Below are 18,600 nucleotides of genomic sequence, written 5' to 3' on the forward strand. Positions count from 1 at the left end.
AATGAATGTTACAGCTGTCACAGGTGGTACTGCAGTAATCATGATTATTCAAATGGGAGGAAAAATATTTTTGGTCTAATGAGAAACAAACAAACAAACAAAAGTAAATAAAATGAAAAGCAATCCTGATTCCCTCCCCAAATAAATCCTCATTTGCAGTGCATAAGCAATGAGATAGGTTATTGTGTGCTCTCTTTATTTTATTTTATGTTATTTTATTTTATTTTATGTTATTTTATTTTATTTTATGTTATTTTATTTTATTTATCAGAGAGGATCTTCTGCCCAAACACTTTATTTCATTTGACAAAAAGTGGTCCTTGCTTTAAGACTGATGTAATTTCTCTGAGGCCATTGCTTTGCTCTTGCTGTAAAGGCATCCTATGGACACCTCCAACGTTACCTGGAAGGATAAGTAGGATGAGGCTGAATTAATGGTAGAGGTTAAACAGAAGCAGAAATGCTGGTCATTTAACTTGCCTTTTACCCAGGACCATGCAGAGGAAGGGAAGTTACCCAATGCATTGAACCTGCCATTTGAAATAACAGATTGTTAGAAACTTAGAAACAGGGGTAACACAAAAAATATGTGGTTTTATGTAGAAATGTGAAAACAAAGGACACAGCACTGAGCGGAACTGCTATGGACTATGGCCAGGAGACTACAGCACCACATTACATCAGGGATTTCATCCTGCATAAATTTCTGGCCAATATATACCTTTCTGTTTTGGTGTCAACATTGCTACCTTAACTAGCTTTCTCCTTCAGACACTAGTCCATCTCTCAGGCTATATTTATCAAATGTAAACTTATGAAATTTCATTTCATGTCTTTTAACCAATGCAAAGACAGTCAGAATCTCGTGTCTCTTCTTGCCTAGTTGATTGCAGATCCCTGACCAACTGCGTTCTAGATGGTTCCACCTGCAGTAAATCTTATGATGTTGCACCTGCAGTGCATTCACTAGCACATGACCTCCCAATAACGTTGAGCCCCTGGGTGAGTCCAATGGCATCTGAATGAGAGATGGGATGTGGGACACAGAAAGGGATGTGGGACACAGAAATTGGAGTTCATAGAAGTTCAGATCATATGGTGTGTTATTTCTCTTTTCCAAGTGCCTGAAAGTCAAAGTTTGATAAAATATGCTTTTAGTTAATAAACAGTAACAGAAGACTCTTACCTCCCATACTGGTGGCAGATTAAGCAGGGATCATGACAGCCACTGAACTCTGTGTCCATTAATACCAGCAGCAAGAAGAGCCTTGGAAAGGGTATTTTGACAAAATGTGCAGGTGTTTTATAAGGTACTTGACACTTTTTCTGACTGCTAAAGGCAATTGGGCTCTGAAGAATTTGGAAGGAAAGAGAATGAAGTACTTTATTGCATTAGTGCTAGGAATTATAGTCCAGACCATTACTGACTAAGGAAGATAATAGTGTCCATTAAAGATAAATGTTTAAAAAATAGCATAACTTCTCCAAGATCTCCAAGAGCTGGCTAGAAACGTATCATGGAAACTCAGGGAAAAGAGAGATGTCTGGAAAAATACTAAATTTATGATGGTACTCACAAATCAAGAAGGATAGCATAGATTACATAAAGAATGGCCAATATGCCATCAGTGTAAGGTGGAACAGCAGAAAATATGATGAAAAGCAATAAATGATAAAGAATAAAATGTATAAATGTGAAACAATATGATTTTATGGCAAAGAGGTCTTGTGAAACAAACCTGATATTTTTTAATATAATTTTAATTTAATTTTTGTTTGACCAAGATAGATTGATAAACTTCTTTAAGATATTTGGCTTAGCACTGCATTTGACCCTTATTTATAAAATTGCTTCTTAAAATATCAGCAGTGAATATGTGAAATGGGATTAGGTACCGGCTAAATGATAGATCTGAAGGAGTTAATGCACAGGTAGAAATTTTGCTGAATGAGATTCTTCTACAGGTTTAGGAGTTTGAAAGTCTTAATTCCAAAACTATTTTCACAACATGCCAAAAAGTGCAGCCTGGGGATGTGTACAATGGAGATCACTGATGAAAAATGAGGAAAAGATTTAACTTCCACATGCTAGAATGAGATTAATACTAGAATAACACTGCTTGTTCTGGCACATTCATTTTTAAAAGGTTGTTGAAAAATTTGAAACAATGATACAGAGACACAAAAATGATGAGAGACCTGAAGGAAATGCTTCACAGAAAAAAATCTTACCAACCTCAATTTGTTCAGTTTATCAGACAAAAGACTGAAAAGTGACTTGGAGACACTATATAAATACCTTAATGAAGAACAAAAAAACTATCGAACAAAGTAACAAAACAACAATAACAACAAAACAGTTTTCTAAACAGCTCCTCTAGAATCAACGCCTGGAAATAGAAAAATTAGGCTGAAAAATAAGGTGCATGTTTTTAACGGTGATTTCTATTACAGCAGATTATTCACAGAAGTAATTTTTTTTTTTTTCCCATTGCTTAGTATGTTCATCAGGATTTGATACCTTTGTAGAAACTATACTTTTGTCAGAAACAAGTCTTCAGGCACCATGTAAAAGTGATATATAATTAGCCTGTGATATAGGGACTAGACAATCTTATGGCCTTTCCAACTTTAAATTTAATGAATCTCCAGTTGATTTTTAGAGAATTCTCATGCCTATAGTACTCAAATATGTACATGTTAGGCAGCCACAAAAGAGCATAAAAGTGCTGTACACGGTTCGACCAAGATATGAAGTGCCCTGAACTCTCAGGGGAACCCTTCTGTAGAAGCAGCAAGAGACGCCAACCTATCTTTCAACAGTTATATAAAAGCCAACTATTCAAAAAGATGAAAAATTATCACCTTCTGTTGCTGCCAGTAGGTCAATTTAATACCTGTAACCTCGCACGTGTTCACCTGAGTCAGCTGAAAAGAGTTCTAGGCAAGCAAGCAGGCTGTATCTCAAAAGACCATGAAACATTACTGAGACATCCAATCCCAGAGGTACATGGAGTTGTAGCAGGAAAGATGGTGAAAAGATGATCAGGAGAAAAAAGAAATGTGTTTGGAGTTATGAAATGACAGATTAATACAAAAACCTTGTGGGCAGCTTACAAGAATATTGGATTTAGCAGAAGAATTACTGAGAGTTAAACAAACTCGTATTTATGTAAAGACACACATCACAGTGACTGAAAGAATATTTCTTTAAAAAAAGTAATCAATTTCATTTCCATCTTCAACCAGAAAACTATTCCTTATAAAGAAAAAGAAATTTGAGTTCTTTACAAAATATGAGATCCACTCAATATCCACTCCCTCCTTGAAAGTCTTGTCACACTTTTTTCCTATTAATCAATGATCTGTAAGACGGCCAGGCTTTAATCAAAGACAATGTTATTATTCTGCAGGTAAAAGTGCTTGCAACATGCCAAAGGGTATTTGTTTAAACTTTAATGGGTAAAGTGTAGAGAGCAAGTTTCATTAGTCTGCAGACAAAAAACATTTATTTATCATTATGTGTGAAGCCAGTAATTCTGTGTGTTTGCTTACGATCCTGAAAGGTTCCAGAAAAAAATTGTTAGAATGATCATGAATAACACACTCTGAAGCCTTAGAATATTTCTTGTGAGGAAAGGAGAGATTGCCTCTGTCTGGTAATAAAAATAAGTAAAATAAAATAAATAAAAAAGACCAAAATCTAAAATTCAGATTCAAGTTAAATAAAGGTCTTAAAAGATTTTGATTTTTCAGTGGGCACAAGAAACATAGGGAGTTCACTGGGAGATGGTCATACTTCCTGGTCAAGGTCTGGGGGTATTGAGCAATTATGCCCCCAAAGCAGCTGCTTTCTGCAATATTAATGATTCATCTGAAGCTCCACATTCTGGGAAGCCAGGCTGGATATTTTGCAGGAAAGGTCTTTCTCCAGAGAGATTTCAGGCACTTTCACTCTGGATTGCAGCTATATCACTGACAATTTTATTTCCACATTTGTTGTGATGATCCCAGTTGGTAAGTGCGAGTGAAATCCCTTACCCCTCTGTTTATGAGTTTTATGAAAAGTTTTGTTACTTTACGAAAAGTTTTTTTTGGTGGACAAAGATTCGCAGAGACTGAGCAGAGATGAGAAGAAGGAATTATTTATCGTGCTAGAGTGTTAACGTGATATGATGAATTCCAATTTAGGGAATTAAAAATAATGATGTGTAAAAAATAAATAATGCTCAAAACCCAATAATTTCATTATGTTTCACCTATTTCACTTCTACTGGAAATTATTCAGGAACTCCATATTGTCTGAAAATTGTTTCTCAGATTCTCTTGTATTTACCATATTTGCCTAAAAAATCCTAGCAAAACTAGGATTTTTATAATAACTCCTAGAAAAAGGCTAATCTTGACTTTTCTTAAACCATAACTCCAAAAAAGCTCAAAACCTTTACAGAATACTCCAGGACTTTTTTCACCTGTACAGCAGCAGTGCTACCAGATGAGATCAGGAATTCTGCGCTACAGGCATTGCTCATAAACAGAGAAAAGACACTCTCTACCCAAAGCGTTTGCAGTCCAAATTGACAAGACAGAGGAAATAATTATTATTCAAAGCAGTATATTATTTTTATTTTGCAATAGAAGACCTGAAATATGCAGAGAGCTAAAGGGCTTGTTTTTAATACTGCTGTTTATGCTTTTCATATGAATGAAAATGTGGGTTCATCTGGGGCCAAGTCTGGCTTTTCATATACTGAATAACTATTCCAGCACCTCCTTTCACACACAGTCGGCCCTGCTTACACTTAATTGCTGTTCAGTACTTGTTTATTTCCTGTTTCTTTCAGAAGAATTACCTGCCATTGTGAACAAGGATATTGCCATCTAATCCTGTCACATGCAGCCCCTGAGGCAGGACTGGGAGCTGAACCCAAGCTTCCCATCCCTGGATGGGACTCAGACACAAGGTCATTTTTCTCTATGACAGGTAGTGGTGACTAAATGGCAATGTAATGGTGACTCAGGATAATAATTCTGGATGCCCTTTTGCCCATGCTAAGCCATCATTAAAGTTAGCAATCCACTTACATGCTCAGTTCATCTGTAATTAGTCAGCCTTTAACGAATGGTTGTACTTGATGGTTGCACTTCATGTGCTTGAGGGTCTTTTCCAACCTAGATGATTCTATGATTCAAAATGGCTGTGTGTTTACGTGACAGGTATACTGACGTTTGTTACTTTCCTGCTATATTAAAGGCTAAAACGACAAACTTTCATTCCTTTCACCCTTGACCCAGTTTGACACCTCACAGTTCAGCTAGCTCCTTGGCAAATTTCTGCTGAGAACCCACATGCCTGTGTGCTGTATTGTAAATGCTGAGTAAGCAGAGAAATTTAGATGAAACATCGGGCCTGGGGCTACAGCAAACTGCATGGATTATCTAGTCTAACCACCAATTCACTTTTAGAGGTATATCTATAGCTGCCAGCCATACTGCAGCTTCTGTTCTCCAAACTGTGTTTCTTCTAGTTTATGTATTAACAGCTGGTTGCTTACAAACTGTGCTCTGAAAGGAAAAATGTATCTGCTAATTTCCCAGTGGAATGGTGACCAAGGTAACGAAAAGCTTTACTCATGAATACATTTTACCATGACTGGGAAAAAAATGAATATAACTGCCAAACAGCATTTGTTCCTTAATAAAAATAACTAATACTACAACAACTGTAGTAATAATACATTTAAATTACAAGACATACTCAGTAGGTCAGTACCTTGATGCGGTAGGTGCTGTGCAGTCACAAGGTAAATATAATGCCCGAAACCAAAGGCATAAGTATAAAATAAATAAATAAATAAATAAACGAGGAGAGACTCTGAGTAGGTTGGTGGCAACAGGAATGAAAAATGGCGTAACAAAATTTATTCAGTCCAAATCTCAGTAAATAAGCTATCTGAGAGAAAAAATAGATTAAATTAAATCAAACATTTTACTCAAATGAATATTTTACCATCTTTGTGATAGTTTTGTTCTTTTAGCTTTCCAGGCCATAAGATTTATCAGACCTTCTGGTAAAGTATCACCTCTCATGAAAAAGCAAGAAACTAAGTGAGATACAAATTAATTACAAAAAAGCAATACCAAAGTAAATTTCTATCAGTCTTGTGTTTCCAACCATTTACGTTGTGGCACAGACAACATTAACAATGGGAGCCAGCAATATATATACTGAGATGTAATTAAAATACACACAAAGCTCTGGGCAGATATACAAAATACACTGAGAAATTCATGCAAATTGGGCAAAATTCAATACTATATTCTCAACAAGCTTATTCATACCACAATTCCTCCTACACAAGAGCCTTATTATTAATTTTCTCCCACCAAAAGACTGAAAAAATGGGTCTTGTGAAATAAACTGAAGGTCACACTATGAAGGAGATATTAAACTTAGGGGAAAATGTATTGCAGGAACTGAAGGCATTGGCATTTAAACCAACCTGATTTAGATCATACGGATGTAAAACTTAATCTTTTCATACAGTGAAGCCTCCTGTATTGTAACTAGCTGTAGAGCCCTATTATAAATAGGGCTGCATCTCCCTATTATAAATGTTGTATTTTGCCATTGCCTGTGAATGAGAAAGTTCCTGTCTGGCACAGATCTAGAATTACTGTCCTTATGTCCCTTTCTCCCATAAATTGTCAATTGCCCCAAATTGTTCAAACTCTATTGGGACAGAGACGAAAATTGGCCAAACCAGGGAAGATTTTGGGAAAAGTGTGATACTTTCCTAGCTGGAACTGGTAAGACCTTTGGTTCACCCATTTGTTCATAAAACCACAACTTGATGCACTCAGCTGTTCCACAGCCACAGAAATGCCAAAGAAGATGGATGTGCAGTCAGCCCCTCCATGAACTCACACCTTGAGAGGCATTTGATGGACTTGAGTTGTGCAAGACATGGCTTGGGAGGACTTCTCTTTTCCAGGCATAACAGAGAGCTATGTCCTACCTCTGAGTATACCCCAAGGCATTGTAGCCAGCACCCAGCTTCATTCCAACCAACATTATCCCATAGCATTATCTCACTGCACTTTTTTTCTCTGGTCTGATACATTACAGCCTTGTGCTAAACTCTGCACAGAAGAACCTACTTTACAGGATGAAAACAGAGTGTCAGGGTAAAGTACTCACACCAGCTTGATACAAAATTCTCTCTTTAAACACAGACAAGTGTTTTCCAATGATTTAAGCTCAAGAATTCAAAGTAGTTCTTTATTTCTTTAAAACAAACAAACAAAAAATCTTGATCATGGTTTAAATGACCTTTAACTTAATGGCTGGCAAGCTGGCAAAATGCCAGATTTTATTATGGATCCTAAATGACTGTTCTTAATTTGTGCCAAGACATCCTTATCTATCATTTCCTCCTGAGCTTTATCTGAGTTCATTACCTTATTTGGTTGTAGTTTATAAGCTATAACATTATTTTAGCTTGAAAATAAGGAGTTGAAAAATGACTGCAACAATCTGGGTATTCATGCATTTACCAGCTGTTCTGCAGATAATATAGGCAATACTGGCAACCCTTGGCTTCTTTTGACTATATTTTAAAGTAAATATTACTTACTGTAAAATGCACATATCAGTATACTGCAGTGTGGTTTTGAGGGAACAGAGAAGGTCAAAAGTCATTCGAGGCCATATTATTCCATATGTTAACTTAAAAAAACAGAGGTGCAAGTCATTGAGTAAGATTTCTATAAGATGTACAAGAGAAAGATATTTCACCATGAAAAGACTGCAGGAAGCTTCAAAATACATTACTGAAGTAAATATCGATACACATTTAAAGTGACTTTTGAAGAAATTTGCTTTAATAACTAGATAATGCAAAAGTGCAACCATTTGCACAGAAAAGCACACACACACACACACACAAAAAATCAGTTGAGGTCCAGAAAGGGTCTTGTTAGGAGAAACGTCAATTTCCTGTTATTTTTTTTTTTTCTTTTTTTTTTTTTCTTTTCCAGCTAAATTGAAAGAACTAAAACCTAAGACTCTAAACCAAGTATCTACAATTCATCTAAATCATAGTAAATCATGTAGATGTCTGGCACAGTAACTCTGCTTATTCAGCATCAAAAGCTTGATCCCAGATAGCATGAACTCAGTTGAACTATTAATGCGAACACAGTAGAACTGGATAGGGTGATCTCAGTTGCCTATGGAACTTGAGGGATGTAACAGCTGACCTTCAACATATCTTTTCTTAAAGTATTTCTGGAATAGTTAGTGACATTTGAGGAAACTTTTACTCTCTAGACTCTTTGGTGCCTCCATGCAAAAAGAAGTGAAAGGGGTGGTGTTGGAGAATTCAGGAGAAATGCAGAGCAAGGTGTCTTGTGGAAATGGTTCTGACCTGCACTGAGGGTTCTGGGGACAGAACTGCTGTTGCTCTTTGATCAACTCTCTGAAGATGTGTTTTTTATTTATTTTTATTTATTTTTATTTTTGTATTCATGTTCTGCATATGTTTATTTTTATCTTTGGTTTCTGAATCTGACAGAATCCAATCTTTCTGATCAGGAAGAATCATTTCCGAATCCTGTAATACACATATCACAAAGTACTACTCAATTACACCTTCTCTGAGACCAGCAGCTTGTGTTTTGCTAACAGATATGTTCCACAAAAGTGTCTATCTTTGATCTGAAGACACATACAGAGGGATAATATACAGATATCTCTAATAGTTTGGTTCGTTTTTGCTTGGGGAAAAAAAAAAAGAAGTAAAAAATAAAAAAAATTCACATTAGCTTTCAGCCACAGGCACTGATGCTTTTTTTTTCTGCATTGAAGAACACATTAGCATCAGATGTTTCCTCTGCAGGAATACACTTATACATTCATACACCCTAATCAAAACTGGGTACTTGATCATATTCCCACATGAAATGGGACTGGGTTTGAGGTCTGAAGCATCCGTATGTGACACCAGATTTTCACTCACAGGATTAGGAAGTTAGTAGCAGTTAAGTGGCCTGGTATTTGATATATACTGTCCAGTATATTCAGATGTATTCTGACCTGTATGGAGGACCAGACTGAACTCATGACCAGTACTTCAGCCATTGCAAGACGTGGAGCTGCTGAGGGAAATGAGAGATCAGTAAAAAGACACATTTCTTACCCACAGAGTGAACCTCATTATTTCTAATGAGTTTTCCTTTCCCCACCTTACCTTCAATCTCTTCTTAAGAAAACACCAATATTTGATGACTGACACAAGCAGATTGGCATCCCTTAAACCTCTCTTAATCTAAGCACCGAGCTACTTGGCTTCAGGCAGGTTTTGTGAGGTCCTGCTTTTTGCTTGGCTCATGGTAACAAAAAAAGGCCAGACACTCCTGGCTCTGCAAGGCTTTGTGTTACCATCTGAAGTGTAAGTAAAGTGTAATTTGGACTGAGTTTTAAATATAGTTTTTCAATGCAGCAATTTACTAATTTACTTGCTTTTTTTTTTTTTTTCTTTTTTTTTTTTTCAGGTCAAACCTGAGCATCTCTTGCTCAGGTCATTGCAAATGCACACAGGTGTCCCCAGCCTAACTTCCCATGCAATTAAATTCATGCTAAGTCTGCTGTGGTGCTTGGCAATCCTAGACCTCATCTTTGGGTCACAGAAAACCTGCTTTCTTGGGCACAGATTTTGAAGAAACAGACAATTCAAGAAGAATCTCCACTCACCTTGCACTTAATTTCCAGTCCATTTCTTTGCCTGTATATAGTGCCACTTGCATAAACTCATGTGTAGCTGTCACAAAGCTAGAAAGGGAGAAGAGATTGGGGTGAAAGTGGCCATAAAGTGTCTTCTATATGTGTGTACAACACACACACATTTTAATGTTTTTATATAACATTGTATATTTGTATATAGTTTTTTATTTATTTATGCATATATATATGTACACGTGTCAAATTGAAAGTCTACTCTTAAAATTTTAGACTAATTCTAGGCTAATTTGTTATGGAGATGGAACAAATAGGGAAAATCAGTTTTCAAGCTTGCTGTGGCTGACTGGTTGTAGTGTCTAATGTCTAATCCTCAGAGAAGAAGTCTTGTTCAACACAGGACCAGCTGCCACACAGGTTTCTGGGTCACTTATTATGGGATCCGCATTTTCTTATGTCAGCTCTTTCCTGAACTGATTACTAGGTTGCAAGGTAAGATTTCAGCCTGTAGAATTTGATATATACCTAGGCATAACTATATCAATTGAGAATGTCAAAAGACTCATATGCCTAACTTTAAGGTCCTAGTATTTTCCCCATGACTTTCCAGAAAGGTGTGCTGTGAGTGTGCTAACACCAGGAATTATTGAACCTGTGATATTTGCTGTGAAGGTGACTTGCACCTGGACATCTGTCTGAGGCATCCTTGGCACTGATTATTCTGATATAAGGTGTGCTCATGTGTATGCTCAGTGACCCAGGATTTTCAGATACACAGAGGTAGCTCTGGCTTGGCAGCTAGACATCTAGAAATCCTGGACACCTGACCAGACTTCAAATTCAACCTGAAAAAAATATCCAGGGAAAAAATGAAGGCTTGTCAGAGAAACTTGGATGTATAACACCTGCCTTGGTGTAGCTTTACAATAAGAAATCAAAGACTAAAGCAGATATATGCAAAGAAGAATACAGAAAACCACTTTTTTTTTTTTTTTTTTTTTTTTTTTCAACATGTGAAAAATATTTATCTTACAGGAATAACTTATCTTACTGAAGAAAACAGCATAAAAGGTACTAGGACTCCCCAAAGGGGCCTGTTGATATCAGCAAACCCACCCAAAAGCAGTCACTTAAGGAGTTACTAGATATTTTCCAGAGTCATTTGAGCTTCTGGGATTTTCAATCTGAAATCCTGTTTCCAGACATCTAACCCCTGGATACCGTACAACTGCTGAAAATGTTTATTTTGAACTAAGAGACTCTCGTTACTGAGGCTACTAGAGGACTTCTGTACAACAACAGTAATCAACATTTCCCTCAAAGTGAAATCAAACACTCGCCAACTGTTTGGGGGCAAGGCAGTGTATGTGTATGAATTATAACTAATGTGGAATTTAAAGGGAATTGCTCTGTTCCCAGGTTAAGTGCTGCTGGTGAAATTAGCAAATGTGATTCCTTTTTTCCCTCAAGGCATGAAGCTGGAGAAAAAAGCAAGAAGAGAAGGAAGCAGCTTCTGCATTTTTCTTCTAATCAGCCATGCGTATTAGCGTATTAAGGCAAGACAGGAAGGTAATATGAGAATCAGGCAAGCAGCCAGATGACATTGTGTAAGGCATCTTTGTATAACTGCCAGCTAGTGTCTTATAATATTGAACACTGAAGTTTCTATTTAGCAGTGTTGATTGAATGGTGGAAAAAAAAAGAAATCCAGGCAAGGATAATGTCTGTAATCAGCACTGCACGATTGCTATTGTCTATGCTTGGTATACTTAATGGAGAAGCTAATTACCATGTGTTCATTTTTTTTTATTACGTTTACTATATTGCATGGAGGAGTAATATGATTTTTTTTTCCTCCATGGGTTTACAGAAAACAAACAATACAAACAAAAACACGATGGACCCCCCCCGCCTCCACCCCCAACCCTAATTAATTCTCATTAGGGCCACCGTTTTTATTTCCAAGAGGAAGTCAGAAGGCGAGGACAGCATGCCTGATGAGCTCACTAGCCTAGCCCAGTGTGTGCTTGGACGGGGCTGCTGATGCGTTTGAATGTGACAGGAAGGAAACGGCGTAAGCCCAATGCACAGTCATTCCATTTAACTTCTCTGAGACGCATTCATTTTACCTAGTACTTCCCATGCAGCTTTAGAAAAACAAAAGGGCAAAGTACCCTGAAAAGTGGTGGATTGACAACTTCTTTCTGCATGGCTGGAGAGGAGCAATACCATGGAAGTGTACCCCCAGGATGACATGACAGTGTCCTAAGAATTTTTGACCGAGTCCCGCAGTAACTAGGTGTGAGAACTTCTGGCACTCTGTTCCTTGGGCCATCCTCTGTGTCTGCTCAGTGTAAACCAGCTGAGTTTACCCTCTCTCTGATTGTCATTGAAGGGCACCTGCAACCACCAGGGCAGGCAGAGAGAAGTCCCCGCAGGACAGTGCCTGTGGCTGTGCCCCCTAACCCCTGGCCTTGTGGATAGGACTCTCTCTAAGGTCAAAAGCTTCTGCTGCTGGAAAGGGGCTGACAGCCACATCCTCAGTGGTCACCATCCTCTAAGCCTTCCTTGGTAGAGCTGTTTTACTTTGTGTAATATGCTTGAATATATATTGGGAAAGGGACCAGAGCTTTTCCCTGAAGGTGAGTAACCTGGTTACTCATCTACTCACTGTTCTCCCCCTCTCTCTTTTCCAGTGAATAATTATTCCACAAAAAGTGAGCATTTAGGGCCTTCTGTGACCCAGGTCATTGGGAATTTATATCTCACCTATTGTTAATGTATGTCTTTCAGTCAGATCTGTGCCACTAAGGGCCCAATTTTTAAGCGTGTCTGGAAACTGTAAGATGTAGCTGGCAATACCTAGTGGGATTTTTCTGAAGTGCCTTTGTGTTCCAAACTCCCATTGGAAAGCAGCTCTATCTAACTCTGTTAAATCCTGAGAAATATCTTATTTGCATTAACTATGCTTGGAGTGTTAAAAAGACATTAGCATAACCCATACAAAACTTGTAAAATGCTATGGAGTCCTGTGAACTGCTGAGTGGCCCGTGGGAGAGGTTGGGATCCTACTCAGGTCCTGCTGCTTCTCCTGGAAGGATGAGGTTCCACATCCATGCTACATGTAGAGCACGCACAAAGTGCAACCTTCCCAGGGATGTGAACGTCAATTGTCAGATGCCGATTAGACCAACATTCATACCAAGGCAGAGCTAAAAACAACGTCAGTCAAACTGAACTCAGTGTTCATTTTGACAAGCAGGTTCACAAAGTCTGGTCCTCCCACGCTGAAAGAAATAGGAAGATGTTACAGTATTTATAGACTGGATTTCAAAAAGCAGAAGCAGCTAATGCACTCTCTTTATTAAGCACACTCCCTAGTGCCTGCAAATTGCTGAATATTTCAAGCCTTATTTAATTTTTAATACAGCAATCTGTTACGTAATCAGATGTATTTTGAGGGAAACTTATTATTGCGTCTCGCAGTCTGACTGGTTTCCCTCTAAGAGGTTGGCAAGCTATTGCATGTGGTTTTTATGGGCAGGATCTCCTTTTTTTTCATACCACTGAAGCTGAAATTAGAATGTCCTACTCAATGTATGTGGTATATTAAGCACAAAGAAGCAGTGTCTGACAGAGTGGTGGTAAGGTGACAGATTAGTTCTCTGTCACACAGGGAGGGAGTGAAGACTTTCTATTCTGATAACAAAAATTTTGATATAAAAATTGGCTGTTCCCCCATCTCATCCTCTATGGCTGCCACTTTGGCAAGGTAAGCAGGAAAGACCAGGTGAAGATAAAATGTTTCAGTGCCTTTGACACATGAGAAGAAGGTCCCTGAAGAGTTTGCTTGTTTCTGGATTCATGAATCTTAAAAATATGAAACTGAGAAATGTGAGACCTGGCTCAGGATCCTTCATTTCTGCTCTGCCCTCTCTTGCTATGGGAGATGCGGTATGTTGGAGGGATGGACATAAGAGTAATCTATGGAGGTACAATTTCATTTACATTTATTATAAGTAAGTTTCCTCAGAAAAAAATACAGGGTAAATACATGAGAGAAACTTACACCAGGCTTCTCTCTGTGAATTGATATGTAGAGCTAGACAGGGAGCAAACTTTACCAGGTCTCACACTCTGTACCCCAAAGGGGATGAACAACAAGTGAAATACTCAGAAGAGGGAGGTGAATCTCAGGGACTGAAGAGCACCTTCCCTAGGATGCTGGGTGGTGTAGTGGGGCAAAATGTCCTGCTCTTCCTTAAACTTCCATCAGACTTGTATTTCTTTTAAGAAAGCATGAAAATTTGCTGGAGTTTCCCTAGACATGTGGTTTGGTTACTTACAGGTCTTCTAGATTAAACCATCTGTCTGTGTATCTTGGTATGCCATACTCAGTTCTGGTCCCATTATATCCTGGGTGTAACCTTCTACATCCTAAATATCTTATCTGGCAAAAAGACTCAATTGAAATGTCTTTTCTGAAGATAGTACATAAAGTTCTTGAAATAATAGTTGTTTCCACATGCAAAAGATCTGCTTTTACTGAAAAAGAGATATTTTCCAAGATTAAAAAAAAAAGGGGGGAAAAATTAACATTTTGTAGTTCTCTGTTACAGAACATCAACAGCTTACTTTGTGTATTTGGACTTGAAGTGATAACAAAGGACATGTTGAAGAAACCAGTGACTGAAATTACAGTAGCAGATTTGTTTGGGTCTCTTGTGCAGGAATAAGCTTTCTGCTGGCCTCCTTAGTGACCTTCCTGTGTCTGTTATCAGGTGCTCTCATTATTCTTTCTTCTGAGTTCTTCTGTAAGGTGTGGGAGGAAAAGAAGTGAAAGAAATATGACATATTGCCTATATACACATGGTAGTAAGGTAGTTTAGACTGAAATATGTCGGTTGGATTTTTTTTTCTTTTATTTTCATAATCAAGAGAAGTTTATAGATAGCTTGGTTCTCTTTTACTGTATAACAGTATGCAATGGATGTTTCACTGAGTTTGCCTCTAAAACTTTTCTTACTGTCATCAGTTTTAGACTGTATTTTCTTCCAAACATTTCAGGTTGATCTAGCCAAAGCTTTGGGTCTCATACCTAGTTATTAGTAAATATTTAGCATTCAAAAGTGAATACAACACTTCCTATCCTCTTCCTATGCATAAGACAGTTCCCTAATGTGTTCTGATATGCTGAAAAATACTGAAATAGCAAAATGATTCTTCTCTCTAAACAGATTTGAAAGTGGATATTATCCTTCTAACTGCACATATCCTTATCCTTAGACATCTCATAAAATGTCAGCAAGGGACTACCTATTTTAGAGAGAATTAAATCTGTGGGAATTAAAAGTTTAACTAACATTAAAAGTCATATATATATATGACTTTTATATATATTTTTTTTCTTTCTGTCTTGGAGCCAGACAATCTATATCATGACATAGAATGTCAAAAAAAAACAATTGTTCTCTTCTAAGACATAAGAAGAGACTTTCCTGGAGTGTGCAAAATATAATATGATCTTAATAATGCTTTGTCCTCCTTGGTTTTGCTGGAAAGATTCAGCCTAGATTCTCCCAGATCTGACATTATGATTTTCTTTACTAGAAATGTACATTACTTCTTATCTTGAACTGCAACTCTATCCATGTGCAGCTCTGTAGTGATCTAGTAAAACACTTCAGTTAATGTTTTTAAAGATATTTTCTGTGCTTAGATACATACTTTAAGTTCTTCTTTACAGAGGTGGGAGAGGCTAAAGTTGCCCATAATGTTATTATTATTTTCTTTTTTCTATGAACAAAAGGTTGCAAGTGAGTACATCAAGAATTTATTCTGGCATCATTGGTCAGGAATCTGGAGAGCACATGTTGTTAATTTTGAAAATGGAGACAGTTTGAGCCTCCATTCAATCTATCAGATTGGCAATAGACTAGAGCATTACATCTAAACTAAGGGCTCAAGTGAATTATGGATTTAAATTGATTTTTGTCAAGTCACCTTTACCCTTCATCAGCTTCAGTAACTCTTCGCAGGTAGGTTCATGGCACATATTTTGTAAATCCCCTTTTACTAAAAGCCAAGCCTGATGTGGCATTTGGTGTGGGCTAAGAGCAAACAAACAAGCTGCAGTGATACAGCCATCTATTAAGGTTAGGTAGCATTTTATACTGAAGATTGCTCATCAGCAGCTTCTCCGGAATGTAAAGCCCAGCACATATACATTTCAGCAAGGAGGTTTCTCCTTTGTTATCCACAGACAGGAAGGATTGGCTCTAAAGACATATTAAAAGGATAACAGGCACTGATACCAAAAGAAAAAAAAAAATCCTTCCTCAATAAGAAGAAAAAAAATTACTCCAATTATAGAAGATCTGGTCATTTGAAATCTCTTATACCCACATTACATTTGATTTCCCTCTCTGTAAGGTCTTGCTAATACTGCAAGATATATTTTTAATCAGATTCCAAAATAAATACAGTTTATGACAGGGCTGGTACCTTGTAAAGGATTAGTTCTGCTCTGTCACTTGTATATCTATTAAATTTTATTCAGCCATCATACATTCAAGAATACTGTATCTCATGTATATATTTTAAGACAGTAAATTAAAGCAGTACACAGTAGTTGTCCCATTAGTGGAAAGTGGCAAATCCAGTGCATTTCTAAGCACTCTAATCTTCCTACCTCTGTACTATACAGAAGACATTAATGTGTTGTTTTAATTTGAGACTCAGACACTCAAAAAGCTCTCATCAAGAACAATTTCCAGGCCTTGCAAAATAGAGGGGATAAAATAAAGCACCAAAAATAAATAATTCAAGACAAATTTTATTCATTATACTGTGTTTTCTATGGGCAATGGTTTGTGTAATTTCTCCTGCAGTGCCATTCTGAGCAGCATCTCCTTGTGCCTTTTGCTTCACACAAAACATTTGATTTATGTACTTGCACTTTACTATCAAGGTAAGCTTAAAATCTCTCTGACTGTCCTTAACACCTGAAAAAAAGTTCAACAAACTGCCCCATACCATGTACATGCAATTTTTACAATCTTTCTCTTCTTTTAAGAAAGGAATATTAAAATTCTTTGCTATTTAATTAAGCATATTTGTTTATATGTTTTTCATATTGCTTACAAGGAACTTGGAAAAACATCTTTGTTGTCAGTGTGAAGTGCTAAGGTTCTTTGGAATTGTAAAATTTTGGCCTAGCTCACATGAAATCTGACCTTCTGCTCACATGAGGTTTACCTTGCTCAAATCTCATATGCCCAGCCTTGAGTAGGGAAATTGAATGCATTTTAAAACATGCTGGCTATCACAGTTTTCATTTTTTATAAGTTGGTACCAATATTGTGTAAATCACAAATTAACACATGGAATATAAAGCAAACCTATCTTTTCTAGGAAGGATCCTAAGTATCTCAGGATATTGTTAATGTTCATAGTTACTCAGATTGTTCTACCTACTTGTGGCTTCCTTCTCACCTTCCTCAAATATTCCTGTCAGGCAGGTAACTCTGGCACCAAATGCCATACGAAGCTTGTTCAGTCAAGAAGTTACTGAGGAATAACTTTTTGGCCTATAGATTGTGGCCAAACTCATGAAACCTAAGTGTGTCTTTTACCGAGTAAGCAGATAAAAGTGTTCCTCTTCAAAGAAGTAGATGGAATATTTTGAATCAATAGTAAGTCTGAGTTGTATGGGTTAGGAGGCTTTGTCAGAGCCAGAGCAATATGTGGTACAGGAAGCTGGGTACTATTGGAGAAGGAAAATCAGAACAAAAAAAAACATAATCTGCAAAAGAATCAATCCCAACTGAACAGCAGGAAGCAGTAATAAACATAGCCGCTGGTGAAGCTAGTAAACAAAGTTTCTTTTGGGCCTCGTGGTAGATGATGGAACCTGGATTTCTGCCCAAGACTGTGGCTCTGGTTGTTTATTTCCAATACACTTTGAGAAACAGGACTTTGTGAGGGCATGGGTATTAATTACATAGACCAAAAAAAAGGAATAATAGCAAAGAGATGGGGCTTTGTCTTAACAAGACAAAGGATAAGATGAAAGGGATAATACATTGCTTTGTGGCCAATGCCACAGTAATGAGTTTGCTGCAGAATAAAAGGAAAGTGGGAATCTATAGCTTCTACTCAACAAAAGCCTCTCAAAAGACAATTCCATTCTCATTACTGTTTCAACAAAAGAATAACTTTCCCTGCCTGTCCAGACAGAGAAAATCAAGCACTTCAAAAGGTTGACTGTAGCAGGTGAAATGACATCTAACTAGATCCTAGGGTCACACTTTGGAAGCAATTAAAGTACTTCAGCTAAAAGGCCATGGCTGTATCTATCATGGATAGATACGGTGGAAAATCTCTATCTTCTTCTTTGGGACCCACTCTCTGTGGAGCTGATCCAGGGGAGTCCTGGCTCCTGGGAGTCCTGGGCAACAGGTGGTGCTATTTCATCCACCCTCAAAAGATCTTTTTTTTTTTTTTTTTTTTTTTTTTTTTTTAATTTATTTCCTTTTTTCTTGTGTACACACTTCATCTCTGAGGAAATATGTTGTTAGATTTTTTTTGGTAGGGGCTGAGACTCCAGACATGTTGTCTGTCTTAATCTCTTTAACTCAAGTCAATACATCAAGCGGAACTGCCTTGTTATTCTGAATGAAGCTGTGTGAGTGTCATTTGACAGTCTCTCTTGGTGAACTAGCAGTTGGAATATAAACAAAGTCGGTTACCTAAGAAAAATCCTACTGTTCTGCATCAGTTTCCACTTCCAGTGGGGAAGAGAGGTGCATATTCCACATTTTGCACACAAAACTTTCTCTCAGCAGGGTTGGCAACTTACA

General features: G+C 37.4%; 1 long non-coding RNA gene across 1 annotated transcript; it reads right to left on the reverse strand.

Annotated features, from left to right (window-relative positions):
- Positions 1 to 274: 274 nt before the first annotated feature.
- Positions 275 to 860, reverse strand: LOC311436330. The gene is made up of 3 exons (XR_014692767.1): positions 722 to 860; positions 481 to 530; positions 275 to 403 (listed from the first exon to the last, which is right to left on the reverse strand). It is a non-coding gene; the product is annotated as an uncharacterized lncRNA (long non-coding RNA).
- Positions 861 to 18,600: the final 17,740 nt, after the last annotated feature.

This window comes from Aythya ferina (genome assembly GCF_964211825.1).
Source record: "Aythya ferina genome assembly, chromosome: 4".
NCBI lineage: Eukaryota > Metazoa > Chordata > Aves > Anseriformes > Anatidae > Aythya > Aythya ferina.